Below are 21,290 nucleotides of genomic sequence, written 5' to 3'. Positions count from 1 at the left end.
TAATCACAATTATAGAAATGTTATAACTGTTTATTTTTGTCATAGGGACACTGAACCCAATTTTTTCTTCTTTCATGATTCAGATAGAGCATGAAATGTTAAGCAACTTTCTAATTTACTCCTATTATCAATTTTTCTTTGTTCTCTTGCTATATAATGACACAGTAGTGACACTGGCACATGGGTATAGCCAGATGAGGGCTGGTTATAGGATCAGTGGTATCTGCATCAGTATAATAACACCCAGCACTATATAATGACACAGTAGTAACACTGGCACATGGGTATAGCCAGATGAGGGCTGGTTATAGGATCAGTGGTATCTGCATCAGTATAATAACACCCAGCGCTATATAATGACACAGTAGTGACACTGGCACATGCGTATAGCCAGACAAGGGCTGGTTATAGGATCAGTGGTATCTGCATCAGTATAATAACACCCAGCACTATATAATGACACAGTAGTGACACTGGCTCATGGGTATAGCCAGAGGAAGGCTGGTTATAGGATCAGTGGTATCTGCATCAGTATAATAACACCCAGCGCTATATAATGACACAGTAGTAACACTGACTCATGGGTATAGCCAGACAAGGGCTGGTTATAGGATCAGTGGTATCTGCATCAGTATAACACCCAGCGCTATATAATGACACAGTAGTGATACTTGCTCATGGGTATAGCCAGAGGAGGGCTGGTTATAGGATCAGTGGTATCTGCATCAGTATAACACCCAGCGCTATATAATGACACAGTAGTAACACTGGCACATGGATATAGCCAGAGGAGGGCTGGTTATAGGGTCAGTGGTATCTGCATCAGTATAATAACACCCAGCACTATATAATGATACAGTAGTAACACTGGCACATGGGTATAGCCAGAGTAGGGCTGGTTATAGGATCAGTGGTATCTGCATCAGTATAATAACACCAAGCATTATAAAATGTTTTTCATTTCAAATTTACCTTGGTGTCCTTCACTAAGGTCTGTACTTTGGAAAATGTCCGCCACAGCATTTGTCTGTGCCTATCCCTGCCGGCTTCTATGCATCACATTCCTGCTTTTTAAATAAAGATAGCAAGAGAACGAAGAAAAATGAATAATAGGAGTAAATTAGAAAGTTGCTTAAAATCCCATGCCCTTTCTGAATCATGAAAAAAATTGGGTTTAGTGTCCCTTGAAGTGGTATACGACTGTCGTTTTAATTAGTTAGTGTGTGCATAAAATGTCCAGCACCCCTGCAAATAGGTTCTACACCCACCCCAACATTTGAAGAATATCCAAAGGAGTAGCAGCCACCACTTCATATTTCTCAAAATGTGTTAATTGATATTTTGAGAAATACGAAGTGGTGCTGCTACTTCTTTGGATATTTTTTTAATTAGTTACAAAGCAGAAAACTGGAAGAAAAACAATGTGCTAAACTGTCCTGTCACTTCAGATTTACATCAGACCACTGAAATTAAAATGTCAGCTTTCTTAATAGTAACTTTAAATTCAAACCGCACTGTTAATTAAGTGAAGTTTCAATATGCATTCATTTAAATGGCCCAAATCCCAGTCCAAGCCCTCAGTCACATACACTTGGGCTGTAGAATACGTTTCATTTACGCACATAGGGCTAGATTACGAGTGGCATGCTAACAGTTGTATGCAAGCGATAAGGGGTTTATCGTGGATGTTGGCGCAAGTCGTAAGCAGCGTTCGTATTACAAGTTGAAAGTAAATGCGTTCACTCAAGCTCGATTGAATTTAACGCGCATTGGGTTAGCGCAACTTCAGAGCTCTGGTTAACTGTTACACTCAAATAAAAATTTCCACAAAACACATCAAAAATATATTAAAAGTACAGTTACACTTATAATAACACTATCTAATAAAAATAATTGAAAAAATTGCATAAAAATGTTTTAAGGGCTCAAACATATGAGGCAGCAAAGGGATTTAACATAGAGATACATACTTATACATGTCTAAATATGTATATATGTTTATATGTTTGTACATATGTATTTATATGTGTATACCAGGGGCATATTAATGGATAGGTCAACAAGGCCATTGCCTAGGGCGGCAAATTTTGGGGTGCAGTACTTGCACCCGTCGCTGCAGGAATATGTGGCTTTAAAAAAAAAGTTTTTTATTTTGACAGTCGGCTTGCCGCTGAGCTGTCACGTGACCGGCTTTTCACGAGGTCATGTGACGTTTTGGACCAGCCGCCTTCCTGTCTGTTGGGGCACATGACTTGAGGTAGTCACGCACGTGCGCAAGTGATCTCCCAGCCAGGCGAGAAGAAGTGAGTGTGACAGGAGACGGAGACTCACTGATCGGTGTGTTGGAGAGCGGCCATCGGGTGTAACAGAGTCGGTCAGTCAGCTGAGTGGACAGTCTGGGACTCCTCACAACTTAATTCAGGTAGGGGCCAGGCCAGGGCACTGCCACAGCCGTCAGCGCTGCACCACTCAATATTGCTGACCGACCTGGTCAGAGAGAGACTTAGAGCTAGCCGCTGACGCAATGTCTTGATTATTTGATTTATTATCTTGATTTTGTCTGCACGAGTCTGCAGTGTTTTTCTTTTGAAATTGCTTGAGAAATACGAAGTTATTATATTAACGAATCAACAATTAAAATTAAACACTTTTTACATAATATAGTATTTTTTTCCACTGCAGATAGGATAGGTCTAGGCTACCTGTCCTATCTGCAGTGGAAAAAATACTATGTATTAAAAAAGTGTTTAATCGTTGATTTGTTATCATAATTTCGTATTTCTCAAGCAATTTCAAAGTAAAAACACAGCAGACTCTTGCAGACAAAATAATAATAATCACATAATCTATATCTATGTAATTTCCAGTCTTCTAAAATGTTGACAGTTGACTACTTGAGACTCGAGTTGACTTGCAAAGGGATGTGAGCCCCCCTTCTAGCCCCCATATAAAGAGATATCTATCTTATGTAATGCACAGTTAAGTTGTAAACTAAACTGTATTCCTAACCCTGTGAAACCCCACATGCAGGAGCGGTTACCTTTATGTATGTCTGTAATTGGAGACCTGTATCTGTTATATAGAAGAATATGCTGGTACCCTGAACAGTGATTCATATTTTATCATATTTTAATAGGAGCATCTGCTAAATTTAGTATTTTAGGGGTTTCTATTCTCAGTGCTGCCACTCAAGAGTAAATAACAGCTTGTTAGCGTTCCACAGTTATTACTGTGAATGTTATTTTTCATTTTTTATTATATATTGCACAAAACTCTGTCTTAACTTATTGCTTAGGGCAGTGGATCCCATTTTTTTCTGAAAGCAGATCTACAGCAGAATTTTGAGTTCCTAGGGAGCTGTAGTCATGTAGCTGAAAACATGAAAAATCTTATTTATGCAATATACATATTTGATAAAGTATTGCATTTGTACAGTGAGGGGAAAACTTATTTGATCCCCTGCTGATTTTGTAGGTTTGCCCACTGACAAAGAAATTATTAGTCTATAATTTTAATTGTAGGTTTATTTGAACAGTGAGAGACAGAATAACAAAAAATCCAGAAAAAACGCATTTCAAAAAAGTTATAAATTGATTTGCATTTTAATGAGTGAAATAAGTTTTTGACCCCTTTGCAAAACATGACTTAGTACTTGGTGGCAAAACCCTTGTTGACAATCACAGAGGTCAGACATTTCTTGTAGTTGGCCATCAGGTTTGCACACATCTCAGGAGGGATTTTGTCCCACTCCTCTTTGCAGATCCTCTCCAAGTCATAAAGGCTTTGAGGCTGACATTTGGCAACTTGAACCTTCAGCTCCCTCCACAAATTTTCTATGGAATTAACGCCAGTAGACTGGTTAGGCCACTCCATGACCTTAATGTGCTACTTCTTGAGCTACTCCTTTGTTGCCTTGGCCGTGTGTTTTGGGTCATTTTCATGCTGGAATACTAATTTTCAATGCCTTGGCTGAGGGAAGGAGGTTCTCACCCAAGATTTAACGGTACATGGTCCCGTCCATCGTCCAATTTTTTTCTTGGTGACTATGGCCCCAGCTGCCTTGAAATCATTGACAAGATCTTCCCCTATAGTTCTGGGCTGATTCCTCACCATTCTCATCATCATTGAAACTCCACAAGGTAAGATCTTGCATGGAGCCCCAGACTGAGGGAGATTGACAGTTATTTTGTGTTTCTTCTATTTGTAAATAATCACACCAACTGTTGTCACCTTCTCACCAAGCTGATTGGCGATGGTCTTGTAGCCCATTTCAGTCTTGTGTAGGTCTCCAATCTTGTCCCTGACATCCTTGGACAGCACTTTTGCTTGGCTATGGTGGAGAGTTTGGAATCTGATTGATTGCTTCTGTGGACAGGTGTCTTTTATACAGGTAACAAGCTGATATTAGGAGCACTCCCTTTAAGAGAGTGCTCCTAAGCTCCTCTCATTACCTGTTTAAAAGACACCTGGGAGACAGAAATCTTGCTGATTGATAGGGGATAAAATACTTATTTCACTCATTAAAATGCAAATCAATTTATAACTTTATTGAAATGCATTTTTCTGGGTTTTGTTGTTGTTATTCTGTCTCTCACTGTTCAAATAAACCTACCATTACAATTATAGACTGATCATTTCTTTGTCAGTGGGCAAACATACAAAATCAGAAGGGGATCAAATCATTTTTCCCCTCACTGTATGTTTTTTGTATTTTTTAGTAGATATTCCTATATATATCTGGATATATACCTATACATATATATATATATATATATATATATATATATATATATATATATATATATATATATATATAAAATTCATTAAAATTATGGGGGAGATAAAAAACTGAAATTAAAATCCTCCATGTCTCAAAATTAAATCAATGTAAATATTTGCATAGGAAATTAGCACATTTAGGCAAGAATTCCTGTTTGCTTTTCCCCAGAAATAACTCATATACAATGTTACCAATGCACAAGAGAACTCTGGGTAAGTTATGCAAATTAGATATGCAAATTCTCAGTTTTTTGCTTCAAAAATACTGTTTTAACACAGCTATCCTTTTAACAGGATTATAGCAGCAAATCAGAAATCACTCACTAGACAGCCTGTTTCGTTCTATTTGGAACTCATCAGTAGGAGATAAATTTCTGGTTGCTGCATTGATAAAGCTATTTTCAAGGTTAAACCAAAATTCATTAAAATTATGGGGGGAGATAAAAAACTGAAATTAAAATCCTCCATGTCTCAAAATTAAATCAATGTAAATATTTGCATAGGAAATTAGCACATCTAGGCAAGAATCCCTGTTTGCTTTTCCCCAGAAATAACTCATATACAATGTTACCAATGCACAAGAGAACTCTGGGTAAGTTATGCAAATTAGATATGCAAATTCTCATTTTTTTTGCTTCAAAAATACTGTTTTAACACAGCTATCCTTTTAACAGGATTATATCAGCAAATCAGAAATCACTCACTAGAAAGCCTGTTTCGTTCTATTTGGAACTCATCAGTAGGAGATAGATTTCTGGTTGCTGCATTGATAAAGCTATTTTCAAGGTTAAACCAAAATTCATTAAAATTATGGGGGGAGATAAAAAACTGAAATTAATATCCTCCATGTCTCAAAATTAAGTATTGTTTTAACTTTTTTACTCATATTTTCAATCGGATAGGATGAAGACTTCTGCCGGTCTGGATGTCCTCTTCTGCTCCATCGGATGAAGACTACTGGACTGATCGGATGACCACTTGTGCCCGGCTGGGAGAAGACGGCTCAAGGTAGGGTGATCTTCAAGGGGGTAGTGTTAGGTTTTATTAAGGGGGGATTGGGTTGGTTTTAGAGTAGGGGTGTGTGGGTGGTGGATTGTAATGTTGGGGGGGGTATTGTCTTTTTTTTTAAAGGTAAAAGAGCCGATTACTTTGGGGCAATGCCCCGCAAAAATCCCTTTTAAGGGCTATTTGTAATTTAGTATAGGGTAGGGAATTTTATTATTTTGGGGGGCTTTTTTATTTTATTAGGGGGCTTAGATTAGGTGTAATTAGTTTAAACTTCTTGTAATTTTTTTTTTCTGTAATTTAGTGTTTATTTTTTTTCGTAATTTAGTGGGGGGGTTTCCGTAATTTAGTTTATTGAATTTAATTGTAATTCATTGTAGGTAGTTTAGGTAATTAGTTTAATTATAGTGTAGTTTTAGGTGTAATTGTAACGTAGGTTAGGATTTATTTTACAGGTAATTTTGTACTTATTTTAGCTAGGTAGCTATTAAATAGTTAATAACTATTTAATAACTATTGTACCTAGTTAAAATAAATACAAACTTGCCTGTAAAATAAATATAAATCCTAAAATAGCTACACTGTAAATATTAGTTATATGTAGCTATCTTATGGTTTATTTTACAGGTAAGTATTTAGTTTTAAATAGGAATAATTTTTAAAAATATGTTAAATTTATTTAGTTTAATTTAAATTATATTTAAGTTAGGCGGGGTTAGGGTTAGGTTTAGACTTAGGTTTAGGGGTTAATACCTTTAATATAGTAGCAGCGACGTTGGGGGTGGCAGATTAGGGGTTAATAAATGTAAGTAGGTGTCAGCGATGTTAGGGCAGGCAGATTAGGGGGTTAATAAAATGTAACTAATGTTTGAGAGGCGGGAGTTAATACATTTATTAAAGTGGCGGCAATGTCCGGTCGGCAGATTAGGGGTTAATAAGTGTAGTTAGGTTGTGGCGACATTGGGGGCGGCAGATTAGGGGTTAATAAATATAATGTAGGTGTCGGCGATGTTAGGGGCAGCAGATTAGGGGTTCATAAGTATAATGTAGGTGGCGGCGATGTCCGGTCGACAGATTAGGGGTTAAAAAAATGTATTATAGTGTTTGCGATGTGGGGGGGCCTCGGTTTAGGGGTTAATAGGTAGTTTATGGGTGTTAGTGTACTTTGTAGCACTTTAGTTAAGAGTTTTATGTTCCGGCGTTAGCCCATAAAACTCTTAACTACTGACTTTTAAATGCGGTAGAAGTCTTGACAGGAGAGGGTCTACCGCTCACTTCTTCCAAGACTTGTAATACCAGCGTTAGGCAAATCCCATAGAAAAGATAGGATACGCAATTGACGTAAGGGGATTTGCGGTAGCCTCGAATCGCGGAAGAAAAGTGAGCGGTAGACCCTTTCCTGCCTGACTCGTAATACCAACGTTAGATAAAAAGCAGCGTTGGGAACTCTCAACGCTGCTTTTTAAGGCTAATGCCAAACTCGTAATCTAGGCGAAAGACTTTAACTTTGTGTCCACAAGGACTAACCTTTATACCAAAGGACTGACCTCTATACCCAAAAGGACTCACACCTTAATACCAATACCAAAAGACTCAAACCTTTAGCTTTAACGACAAAACAAAAAAATATATATATTAAAACAGTCAACCCCCCTGCATGTCAATTCAAAATTCACAGAGAGCAAGTAAAAAAACAAAACAACCTTTCTACTCACCCTGTGTAAATTCCAGCTTCTGACACCAGAACTGTTAGGCGCAAAGTTTGGACACCCCTGTGTTAGGGGAAGTATAACAATTATAACTGTGCACACAGTGTATTATGCAAAGAAAAATCTAGTGTACAATGTCCCTTTAAGAAAAGTGCAAGAGGCCTCCAAAAGCTCTTGCCTGGATAAGGATAGCCCCACTTAACTGCATGATTCAGCATAAATGTTTATTTAAAGAGATAGAAAACTTTAAAAACTTTTCTTTAATCCTCATAGGGAATAAGGTGTAAAAAGTTACGAAAAAGCTCCACAGAATGGTATTAAATGGCTCAGCAGCTAAGGGGTTAAATAATGTATTGTACCTCACTGGTTAAAGATGCTATAGTGCCTTACCGCTCCATTCTTTTGAGATTTAGGGGGCTAGTTATCAAGCCGTCTACTTTTCTGGCTTCGCCGGCCCAATACGTCCGCCTAAGCTCGCCTACCTTCGCCGCCGCGGACCTGAAAAAATACGCCTAAGTTATCAAATAAAGCTGTCAAAAAGCCGCGGGGCGATGAGCAGCGGACTGTGACAGTTATCACTCATCCGATCTCGCTGCCCTTCGGCTTTTTCCCAGCTTTATTGCTAGCCTGTCACTAAGCACTCACACTAAACTGCACTGTTCTACCCCCTATACCGGCGCCCCCGGAGCCCCCCGCAACTCAATAAAGTTACTAACCCCTAAACCGCCGCTCCTAGACCCTGCCGCAACTCTGATAAATGTATTAACCCCTAAACCGCCGCTCCCGGACACCGCTGCCACCTACATTATACCTAGTAACCCCTATCCTGCCCCCCCTATACCGTCGCCCTCTATTATAAAATTATTAACCCCTATCCTGCTGATCCCGCACCTCTCCGCAACTAAATAAATAGTTTAACCCCTAAACCGCCGCTCCATGAACCCGCCGCAACCTATAATAAATTTATTAACCCCTATCCTGCCCCCCACTACGCTGCCGCCACTGTAATAAAATGATTAACCCCTAAACCTAAGTCTAACCCTAACCATAACGCCCCCCTAACTTAAATATTAATTAAATAAATCTAAATAAATTAACTCTTATTAACTAAATGAATCCTATTTAAAACTAAATACTTACCTTTAAAATAAACCCTAATATAGCTACAATATAAATAATAATTATATTCTAGCTATCTTAGGATTTATTTTTATTTTACAGGTACCTTTCAATTTATTTTAACCATGTACAATAACTATTAAATAGTTATTAACTATTTAATAGCTTACCTAGCTAAAATAAAGAGAAATGTACCTGTGAAATAAATCCTAACCTAAGTTACAATTACACCTAACACTACACTATACTTTAATAAATTATTCCTATTTAAACTAAATACTTACCTGTAAAATAAACCCTAAGATAGCTACAATATAATTAATAATTATATTCTAGCTATCTTAGGATTTATATTTATTTTACAGGTAACTTTGTATTTATTTTAGCTAGTTAGAATAGTTATTAAATAGTTATTAACTATTTAATAACTACCTAGCTAAAAGAAATATAAAATTACCTGTAAAATAAATCCTAACTTAAGTTACAATTAAACCTAATACTACACTATCATTAAATTAACTAAATAAACTACCTACAAAGAACTACAATTAAATACAATTACATAAACTAACTAAAGTACAAAAAATAAAAAAAGCTAAGTTACAAAAAATAAAAAATTAAGTTACAAACATGTTAAAAATATTACAACAATTTTAAGCTACTTACACCTAATCTAAGCCCCCTAATAAAATAACAAACCCCCCCAAAATAAAAAAAATCCCTACCCTATTCTAAATTACATAAATTTCAAAGCTCTTTTACCTTACCAGCCCTTAAAAGGGCCATTTGTGGGGGCATGCCCCAAAAAGTTCAGCTCTTTTGCCTGTAAAATAAAAATACAACCCCCCCCCCAACATTAAAACCCACCACCCACATACCCCTAATCTAACCCAAACCCCCCTTACAAAAACCTAACACTAATCCCCTGAAGATCATCCTACCTTGAGTCGTCTTCACTCAGCCGAGCCACCGATGGAACTGAAGAGGACATCCGGAGCGGAAGAAGTTAATCCTCCAAGCGGCGCTGAAGAAATCTTCCATCCGATGAAGTCATCATCCAGGCGGCGCTGAAGAAGTCTTCGATCCGGCCGATGTCATCTTCAAAGAGGCGCTGAAGAGGTCTTCTATCCGGGCGAAGTCATCTTCCAAGCCGGGTCTTGAATCTTCCTTCCGCCGACGCGGAACCACCTTCTTCACCGACGGACTACGACGAATGACGGCTCCTTTAAGGGACGTCATCCAAGATGGCGTCCCCTCAATTCCGATTGGCTGATAGGATTCTATCAGCCAATCGGAATTAAGGTAGGAAAATCTGATTGGCTGATGGAATCAGCCAATCAGATTGAGCTCGCATTCTATTGGCTGTTCCGATCAGCCAATAGAATGCGAGCTCAATCTGATTGGCTGATTGGATCAGCCAATCGGATTGAACTTGAATCTGATTGGCTGATTCCATCAGCCAATCAGATTTTCCTACCTTAATTCCGATTGGCTGATAGAATCCTATCAGCCAATCGGAATTGAGGGGACGCCATCTTGGATGACGTCCCTTAAAGGAGCCGTCATTCGTCGTAGTCCGTCGGTGAAGAAGGTGGTTCCGCGTCGGCGGAAGGAAGATTCAAGACCCGGCTTGGAAGATGACTTCGCCCGGATAGAAGACCTCTTCAGCGCCTCTTTGAAGATGACATCGGCCGGATCGAAGACTTCTTCAGCGCCGCCTGGATGATGACTTCATCGGATGGAAGATTTCTTCAGCGCCGCTTGGAGGATTAACTTCTTCCGCTCCGGATGTCCTCTTCAGTTCCATCGGTGGCTCGGCTGAGTGAAGACGACTCAAGGTAGGATGATCTTCAGGGGATTAGTGTTAGGTTTTTGTAAGGGGGGTTTGGGTTAGATTAGGGGTATGTGGGTGGTGGGTTTTAATGTTGGGGGGGGGGTTGTATTTTTATTTTACAGGCAAAAGAGCTGAACTTTTTGGAGCATGCCCCCACAAATGGCCCTTTTAAGGGCTGGTAAGGTAAAAGAGCTTTGAAATTTATGTAATTTAGAATAGGGTAGGGATTTTTTTTATTTTGGGGGGGTTTGTTATTTTATTAGGGGGCTTAGATTAGGTGTAAGTAGCTTAAAATTGTTGTAATATTTTTAACATGTTTGTAACTTAATTTTTTATTTTTTGTAACTTAGCTTTTTTTATTTTTTGTACTTTAGTTAGTTTATGTAATTGTATTTCATTGTAGTTATTTGTAGGTAGTTTATTTAGTTAATTTAATGATAGTGTAGTATTAGGTTTAATTGTAACTTAAGTTAGGATTTATTTTACAGGTAATTTTGTATTTCTTTTAGCTAGGTAGTTATTAAATAGTTAATAACTATTTAATAACTATTCTAACTAGCTAAAATAAATACAAAGTTACCTGTAAAATAAATATAAATCCTAAGATAGCTATAATATAATTATTAATTACATTGTAGCTATCTTAGGGTTTATTTTACAGGTAAGTATTTATTTTTAAATAGGAATAATTTATTAAAGTATAGTGTAGTGTTAGGTGTAATTGTAACTTAGGTTAGGATTTATTTCACAGGTACATTTCTCTTTATTTTAGCTAGGTAAGCTATTAAATAGTTAATAACTATTTAATAGCTATTGTACATGGTTAAAATAAATTGAAAGGTACCTGTAAAATAAAAATAAATCCTAAGATAGCTAGAATATAATTATTATTTATATTGTAGCTATATTAGGGTTTATTTTAAAGGTAAGTATTTAGTTTTAAATAGGATTCATTTAGTTAATAAGAGTTAATTTATTTAGATTTATTTAATTAATATTTAAGTTAGGGGGCGTTAGGGTTAGGGTTAGGTTTAGGGGTTAATAATTTTATTACAGTGGCGGCGGCGTAGTGGGGGGCAGGATAGGGGTTAATAAATTTATTATAGGTGGCGACGGTGTAGGGGGGGCAGATTAGGGGTTAATAAATGTATTATAGGTGGCGACGGTGTAGGGGGGGCAGGATAGGGGTTAATACATTTAATATAGGTTGCGGCGGGTTCAGGGAGCGGCGGTTTAGGGGTTAATACATTTATTATAGTTGCGGTGGGCTCCGGGAGCGGCGGTTTAGGGGTTAATATGTATAGAGTAGCTTGCGGTGGGCTCCGGGAGCGGCGGTTTAGGGGGTAATAACTTTATTTAGTTGCGGCGGTGTAGGGGGGGTCAGATTAGTGGTGTTTAGACTCGGGGTACATGTTAGGGTGTTAGGTGTAGACAGCTCCCATAGAAATCAATGGGATGTCTGTCAGCAGCGAACTTGTACTTTCGCTATGGTCAGACTCCCATTGATTCCTATGGGATCCGCCGCCTCCAGGCTGGCGCTTTGAAAACCAGGTACGCTGGGCCGTAAAAGTGCCGAGCGTACCTGCTAGTTTTTTGATAGCTAGCAAAAGTAGTGAGAATGTGCCGCACTTGTGTGCGGAACATCTGGAGTGACGTAAGAATCGATCTGTGTCGGACTGAGTCCGGCGGATCGAAGCTTACGTCACAAAATTCTACTTTTGCCGGTCTCGAGCCTTTGATAACTAAGGCGTATCAGCCTCGCCACAAATACGCTGCGGAATACGCAGCGTATTTGAGGTTGACGGCTTGATAACTAGGCCCCATATTCTCTTTTTGTGAAGATTCTCTATTAATATCTTGAAAAATGTTGTAAATAATATAACTAGTAATTTAATTTAAACCAGATCAGAAGCTACATCTGTGATTGACCTCTCCATCATCCTTGTTAACTTTGCAATTATTTATTATAATACTATTGTAAAAGAATTGCTCTGATAATAAAGTAAAATAAATTTGCAGTGAATATGTTGTTTTTTTTTTTGTTTTTGTTTTTTTTCCAAGACTTTATTGCAAGAAAATAGTAACAATACATACTTCGATAGACATAAATTTCATTAAGATTGTTAACATTTTCCAGGACTCGTTGGAAAGTTCGTATTATCCAGGTTTAGGTGTTGTAGCTTGACAGTGAGTCCCGCAATTCCTGGTAATTTAAGGATCATATTTTAAGCATAATGTCCACAAAAATGTTATATAGTCTCTGAAGTATGCGTACAAGCTAGTAACAAGGAACAAAAACATTATATCATATATTCGCATTCTGAAAAGGTGTGATAAGCACGGCGTGGGTTTTAACACACATTCCCACGCCGAAAGTAACCAGGAAGAGAAGTAAGTGCAGGAGAGAAATAAAGACAAGCGAGAGAGAGAGAAGAAAGAAGAAAAAAAAAAAAAAAAAAAAAAAAGGGGGGGGGGGTGGGGGAAAGGGAAGGTAAGAGGGAGAAGATAATTATTTTTAACTAAATGTGACATTACTCTTTTTATGCAAAACTATAAATTAATTTGAACAAGTATTCAAATGAACTCAGTCACTGCCCCTTTAATAGAGTTGCCACCTTCAATTCAGGTCAAACCCAAATACTCTTGTGCTGCGACGGCTCAGCAGAAAGGTCATACCAAAACCCATGCATGTGCCCTGAAATGTATGTGTATGCACATCAGCCACTCATTGGTAACGCACCACCTCTTACTCTGAAGTTAAACCCCATCTCCTTTCATCATGGCTCGTCCAATGGTAGAAAGCTAAAAACATACATAAAACAAGCGCGCATTATAAGCTAGGATGTTATAGCAACTCTGTAGTGACCTAGCTGTGTGCTAGATACAGGGCGAGATGCAGTGCAAGCTCAGTTGTTATACATTCATGGTTGCCATTAATCCTCCAGAGACATTAAAGGGACACAAAACCCACATTGTTTCATTCATGATTCAGAGAGAAATATAGCCACCAATCAGCAAGTGCTACCCAGGTGCTGAACCAAAAATGGGCTGGCTCCTATGCTTACATTCCAGCTTTTTCAAATAAAGATACCAAGAGAACAAATAAACATTTATAATATAAGTAAATTAGAAAGTTGCTTAAAATTGCATTCTCTATCTGAATCATGAAAGAAAAAAAGTTGGGTTTTGTGTCCCTTTATGGGCCAGAATACGAGTGGAGCACTAAAAGTTACTCGTGAGCGAAAAGGGGTCTATCGTGTGTGTTTGTGCACCTTCGGGTTTATTGCTCGTATTACAAGTTGAAAGTAAATGCAATCGCTTGAGCGCAAGTGAAGTTAACGTGTCAAAAGTGTCACAAAACACATAAAAAATACATTGAAAAGTACAGTTACACTTATAGAAACACTATATGATAAAAAATATTTTAAAAAAATATTGCACAAAAAATTTATAAGTGCAAGTTTTTAAAATGTCTCGTGAAAAAATCCCTGAGAGCCAGTCAACAATAACTGCACTGCTGCTTTTCAGTGCTGCTCCATATTTGACTGTTCTCTTCAAACAGCACTTTGTTCTGTATGCGCTGTGTTAAAGAAAACTTACACCGTGCAGCAAGAGCACATTGCTGTTTGAAGAGAACAGGAGCAGCTGTGTAAAATATTCATATTTTCAAGTCAGGTTAACACACTTGAGAATATGCGATCGTGTTTGCACGCGAGTAGGGTTTCCGGTTTTTTTCTGCTTTTTTTGCTCTATTGACTTCCATGGGGGTAATACATTAACGCACGCATGTTATCCTAAGACCTGCTTTTTGTGCACATAGGGTTAGCGCTCGTGCGAAAACAGTTTAAACTTGTAATACGAGCACTACTTGACGCACACATTCCCTCTTTACTTAAAGGGATATGAAATCCAAATATTTTCTTTTGTGATTTAGACAGAACATACAATTTAAAAAAGTTACAAAAAAAAAAGTTACAAATTTACTTTGTTCCCATTGTATTCTTTGTTGAAGAAATACCTAGGTAGGCACCTGGAGCACTACATGGTAGGAAATAGTGCTGCCATCTAGTGCTCGTCTTGCAAATAGATAACATTCTTGCAAAACTGCTGCCATATAGTGCTTCAGAAATGGGTCGGTTGCTAAGCTTACGTCCCTGCTTTTCAACAAATTAGAAAGTTTAAAATAGTATGTTCTATCTGCATCATGAAAGAAATATGTGAGGTTTAATGTTACTTTAAAGGGACAGTGTAGGTAAACTTTGTAATATATATCTATGATATATTTTGCTGTTAAATCTATTAAAAATAATAAGAAAAAAAACTTGCAGTGTTTTCACTGCTTATGCATACGTAGGTAATGCACACTGATCACATAGCTAGGGATTTTCCCTCACTCTCTAACAAGTCTGCTTAAAACCAGGGAGTCACTAGCTGACATGTCTACTGACTCTACTATGCAGAGGAGAGAAACTAAGTTCTATGCAGTGGAGGCTCCTCCATAGGGGCAGCGCCCCAGAAGTTTTTTGGAGCATAAAAAAAATATCTCATTGTAAGGTACTTTAAAATAATAAAAAAACTTTTAATAAAATATTCTCAGAAAAAAACTGTCAAGATTAGGATTTTAAGGTGTTTTTGCTCTGTTTGAGAGCACTTTACACATGCCCCTATAAGGGATTTTTGACTGCACCTATTTAGGGCCAAATTTGCCCGTTTGGGTGCGTAATAAAAAAACAGCCATTACAAGTGGCTGGTTATTGCTACCATGAGCTGGCAGTAGCAGTTAGTGCTCAGAAAATTAACCAGAAAGTGCCCTAAGTGCCCTTAAAATAGAGGGCATTATAGTTTTTTATTTTAAAAAAAAATTGCTGGGGGGAACTTCCGGGAGGCGGCCATGATAGGTCGCACATCACCACTCTGCTCCAGCCTTTTCATCATTTCTGCTTAAAATAATATTCTAGACGGCTCATCTATCTGCCACATAGCCTGATTTCTGAAATACTAAAGATCCTGCTTTAGATGAGCCTAATATCTCTGAGATGATCGTGACTTTGAGCACCCGGAGCACATTCTGAGGCCTTTCATTCACCCCCGGCGAGGCGCACTTGGGCCTTGTCGTTAGGCAGCACATAGTGCTGAATTCAAAGCATCTCACCTCTAATCTGCCTGTCTACAAATCTATATGGAAGATTATGGCGTGCACTACAGATATTTTGAGGGAGCTGAATCGTCTGCTAACAGAACATCACGCTGCATTCGAGACTACTCTGCACAAAGCATTTGAGCCCAGGGGCAACCACTTGCCCCATGCAGTCACTCAGCGGGAGCCTGTATTGGCAGAGCAGGAGAGCGATAGCATTCTGGTGCCCCAGCGCTTCGCTTGCATCCAGAACAGCAGCGAGCTATTAATAGAACCCAACTACACGTTGCCCGTGGTGAAACATGAGGAGACAGCTGTTGCGAATATTGCTGCCGTTCCACAGATCATTAACAGCGATGAAGCTGTCAACCAACAAACCATTTTATCTTATCAGAGAACTGAACTACACACACTGAAAGGAACTCCGATTACACACCATCCTCAAGATCATAGAGCAACATGGCTACAACCGACCTTGCCTACAAGTGTGTCTCTACGTAGGGAGCTATTGAGATTAAAATGGAAACCAGGCGTCATGTTGCCTGCACCAGAGAATTGCTCTCATATGTTACCCACCGGAGTAGGTTAGATAAGGAACATACCCCATGGGACTGTTACTTATTCCCTACCTTGTTAGAGTGCTCTGACATCAGTTTAGTTTATGCTGAGTGATACATCTGCCTCTTTTTTATTGTTTTATAATTTCCCACTGGGACACACTCACGCCTTACATATAGCCCAGCCCTTTTAGTGTTCATGGTTCCAAGCCTCTACAGCCGCTTTATTGTTTATCTCCTGGGATATAGCATGGCCTGCAAGCCCTACTACTATTCTTACAATTTTAGGTTAGCATTACAAACTGACGTGTGTTGCCAGCGGCCGGGGCAGCATGACGTCTCCTCTTTTTGATAATGTGATCAGGCACTGGAGCTTTGGAAATAGCATTTACACTTTAACAAACTCTGACGTTTGTATCTATAAGCTTTAATTCTTCCTATAAATATATCTAAGGTGTACCATTATTATATTGTTTGCAGCTTATCCTGTATTGTAGTATGACTGTATTACCATATAGAGGGCTATTTAACCCCATCTGTGCTGAGGCAGATCAGTTCCTCATACTATTAATTGGCACATTTATTTGGTTGGGCCCCTTCCATGCTGCCTCTGACTCCCTTATATACTTTTTTTAACTCCTGTAGTTCATTCTTTTATCTAAGTGCCTATCCGAATCATATTAAGCATTAAAAGGATTACTTTTTTCTTTGTAGCTACATTTCAGGCAGAGACCTATGTATATTTTCTTTAATTATATATTGTAATGTTACCTTGTTTACACAATTCAATCTACATAAAAAAACTAAAAAAAATTTTTTTCTTGGAGACCCAAGAGTGGTCGCTCTTGTTTCAGACATACCTACTATAGCATTGTAGTTCATACTATGTTGGGAGGTCCAAGAGAGGCCTCATGAGCTTATTTTGTAGGTATACAGGAATGTTTGGCAAATAATGTTTTTATTTATTAATCTTATCTTATGTCATGTAAACGTGTAATGTATACCGATTTTATTTCAGATAAGCTGTTAGCTTTGAACTCTCTTTTGTTTTTACATTTCTTCTATATCTAGATGCATAATGACATTCAATGTTTGTTTGCCTTGAATTAAACCACAATAAAAAATAAAAAAATAAAAATAAAAATTGCTACATAAAAGCGCACTCTGGTGAGCGCAATGCACTTTACTTGTAATACCAGCGCACATTAATTGAAATATCTTAAAATGTGTTACTTAAATATAATATAGTGGCAGAATAGAGGTGCAGAACTCAACCTTGTACCTTTACACTTCGGCAAAGTATCATACCGAGGGCCCGATGATCTAAAGCTCTCAGGTCTATTGCGCTCTCCAATACTTTTTGCTCTCCGATACTTCTATTTCTCTGGTGGAATGATCTAGAGCCACTTTTTACCCTGAAAACAGGGTGTCTCGCTAAGAGACGTATACTGGATTTTCGCATGAAAAGTGCACAATAAAATTTGTATTTTTAAACATCATACAAAATGAATAATTAAACCATTCACACACAAATAAGCAGGGGAAATTGTATTGTTAAAGGAATATGAACTCCAATTTTTTTCTTTCGTGATTCAGATAGAGCATGCAATTTTAAGCAACTTTATACTTTACTCCTATTATAAATTTGTCTTAATTCTCTTGCTAACTTTATTTGAAAAGCAGGAATGTAAGCTTAAGAGCCTTGCCCATTTTTGGTTCAGCACCTATGTAACGCTTGCGAATTGGTGGCTAGATGCACTATATGAGAGGATTGAGCTTCTGTCAAGGTTGTGATGCTGGAGGTCTATGACAAGTTGCCATGAACCAGTTGACAGGTTAAAGCTTTATAAAAACAAATACCACATATACTTATATGTGAATTAGGAAACAAGGAATGATCAAAAGTATTAAGAAAATGAAGATGAAATAGACCATAAAGCACTATAGGCAGGTACCAAACAGGCAGCAGGTACAATAGGCAAAGAATGGGTAAGTAGGCAAAGCAGGCAGTTACAAAGCCTGTGGGCATGCCAGCAGTTACTGTAGGGAGGTAACATCAGTTTAGGCTCCTCCATAGGGGCTTGATTTCAAGGGGTGGGGCCTAGTACCCACCATCTTCAAAATTCGCCAGTCACCACTGGTTTTATGTAAAGAATTCTGAAGAGCAGGGCAAAATAAAACTAATCACAATAAATGCACACAGCCCATTTGTCTCTGTGCGCCAGTAACTCTGCTAACTTCCCTCTGTACAGCACCTATGGTTACCACAGTAATAAATTAGCTCATATGGACAACGGAGCTACAAACATAATATCTCAGCTAGGATCATATTTCACAGAGCAGTGTGTAAGGAGTTGTCTGTATGAGCTAAGATATTATGGTGGCAGGGCCGCCATCAGGGGGTGACAGGGGTGACTCCTGTCAGGGGCCCAATGGGCTAGGGGGGCCCCATGAGGCAAGAACTAAAAAAAAAAAATATATATATATTTTATTTTTTTAATTTTGGCAGCCACCAGTGGGTACTACAGCAGAGTGCTAATTGAGCATGGGAAATGTTATTACAAGGAGTAAAGTATTAGCATTTGAGAGGATTTCTGTGCACTAAACCACTATGCACAGTGTGAGACAGACTTGGCAATTTGTTTGTAGAGTGTGTGCCTGAGTCAGACGGCTGATCACTGTCATTTGCAGAAGAGGTAGGAATTACTTAGCAAATGTTTTTTATTTCTTTGTGCAATTTAAGATTGTAACTTCAGTGTGGTAGTAGTTGTATGGTGGGGCCAGGGGTCCATAAAAACACATTTTTTTAGCAGCAGTGTAGTATTTATGATTATTTGACAATGCTGTAGAAATTCTATATTTAAAACCATGCAGAAATGTTTTCTCCTCAATACACAAATGATATATATTACATTCCAGTTTACTGCCCCTTTATGCAAGGGCTTTCCAGATACAAGGAGGCATTTTATCTAAGATTTTTACATCTGCATAACATGTTATACTCTCAGATTAAGATTGCTCAGTGTTGGAAATGAGACAGGTTAACTTAAAACTGTTCAGTTTACTCTACAGCTGACTTCATTTTGAAATGCATACCAACAAGCTTAAATCCTGCATTTAACCAGATCTAATGGTATGAGTACCACAGCTTATGGTTCCACCAAGACCATATAGAGTACAGCATTTTCAAAATCCACAAGTACAGCTGACAGATGGGAACATTTGTACACTATATTTGAAGTGGTGCTCTTGGTTGGGGAAAATGGGGAAAATATCAAACAAACATATGTCAACCTTTTAAAAGTACTTTTCTTCATCTAGCCATCTACCCAGATCATTAATGTACAATTTTGAATTCACAGAATTATTTTTGTTTGCACATTTACAAATATGATTCTTTAAAAAGTGATCTCTTAATTTCTGCATTTTGTTTTATCATGCATGTCACACACTGTTGATTTAGGGGATGCAAGGTGCATAAATGTTTCCTCCTGTGAGTGTTTCTGTGGGTGTCTGTGTTTATGTCTTTGTGCTTTGGTTTGTGTCTCTATGAGTGTGTATGTATTTTTTTTTCTGTTGGTATCTCTGTGAGGGTGGGTGTGTATGTATTTGTGCATTTTCTGTGGATGTCTGTGAGGGTGTGTGCATATGTCGTTGAGCTTTTTCTATGGGTGTCTCTGTGAGGGTGGGCGTGTGTTTGTCTTTGTGTATTTTCTCTGGATGCCTCTGTGAGGGTGGGTATGTATGTCTGTGTTTTCTGTGGATGTATCTGTGAGGGTATGTGTGTGTGTGTATGTATGTCTGTGTTTTCTGTGGATGTCTCTGTGAGGGTGTGTGTTTTCTGTGGGTGTCTCTGTGAGGGTGTGTATGTCTTTGTGTGTTTTCTGTGGATGTCTCTGTGTGTGTGTGTATGTCTTTGTGTGTTTTCTGAGGCTGTCTCTGTTGGTGTTTCCTTGGGTGTATGTGCAAGTTTGAGTTTGTGTGTGTCCATTGTATGTTCCTTTTTAGGACATTTTGACCTTACTACTGATTATTCACATCTTTCTACAGACTTTGAGACTAATGAGACCTTTCCGGAAGGCACCAATCTACCATTTAACCTTTAAATTATTGTTTAGGCAGTTCAGGGCCCTTCCTTTCAGCCACTGCGTGCTGTTGTCATCATTTAGTTGGCATCTTCCTTTACAAAAAGATAATCAGAACTCCATATTTTGTTTTCTAAATCTCCTTTTTTTTACAAAACTGTAGTTTACCTCATTACTTGTCAGGTCAATGTAAACAAGTGCTAAGTGTCTGTTTGGGTGTCTGTGTCTGAGTTTCTTTGCGTGTTTGCTAGAGTGTATATATGTGAATCCTTATGTGTGAGTGTGTGTGTGTTTCAGTGTATGAGTGTGTGTGTGTGTGTGTGTTTCAGTGTATGTTACTACCTTTACAACATTTCCAAGTTTAAATAGACACTTAAAGGGACATGAAACCCAAATTTTTTCTTTCGTGATTTAGAAAGAGCATGTCATTTTAAACAACTTTCTAATTTACTTCTATTATCTAATTTGCTTCATTCTCTTGATATTACTTGCTGAAAAGCATATCTAGATATGCTCAGTAGCTGCTGATTGGTTGCTGCACATAGAGGCCTTGTGTGATTGGCTCACACATGTGCATTGCTATTTCTTCAACAAACGATATCTAAAGAATTGAGCAAATTAGATAATAGAAGTAAATTGGAAAGTTGTTTAAAATTGCATGCCCTATCTGAATCATGAAAGTTTAATTTTGACTAGACTGTCCCTTTAAGAATAAAGTGCATATACGTATTAGTCACTTGGTCAAAAATTGCATATGTCAATGGAGTGGGGGGGCCCCTGATCAATGGTTAAGTCAGGGGACCCAAAATTTCTAGTGGCGGCCCTGTGGTAACCACAGGTGCTGTGTAGAGCGAAGTAAGCAACAGTGTTACAGAAGTACTGAGGCAGACAGTCTGCGTGATTTTAGCTGCTTTCATTTATTTGCAGAGTTCACATACATTTGAGTTTCTCCCCTCTGCACAGTACAGAGCCCCCAGGCATGTCAGCACTAAGCAGGCTAGCTATGAAGTTAGGGAAACCCCCTAGCTATGTGATCAGTGTGCATTATGTACATCATGCAAATAA

General features: G+C 38.2%; 1 protein-coding gene across 1 annotated transcript in view; it reads left to right on the top strand.

The window, feature by feature from the left end:
• The first annotated feature begins 2,370 nt into the window (after window positions 1-2,370).
• Window positions 2,371-21,290, top strand: part of LOC128645689 (anterior gradient protein 2) — a 67,360-nt gene continuing 48,440 nt past the window's right edge. The window contains exons 1-2 of the mRNA XM_053698880.1: window positions 2,371-2,422; window positions 5,682-5,787. The gene's annotated coding sequence lies outside the window, so the exon portion shown is untranslated. The remainder of the gene's footprint in view (window positions 2,423-5,681; window positions 5,788-21,290) is intronic.

This window comes from Bombina bombina, chromosome 1, assembly GCF_027579735.1.
Source record: "Bombina bombina isolate aBomBom1 chromosome 1, aBomBom1.pri, whole genome shotgun sequence".
Taxonomy (NCBI): domain Eukaryota; kingdom Metazoa; phylum Chordata; class Amphibia; order Anura; family Bombinatoridae; genus Bombina; species Bombina bombina.
This window is presented reverse-complemented; position numbering and strand designations above follow the sequence as displayed.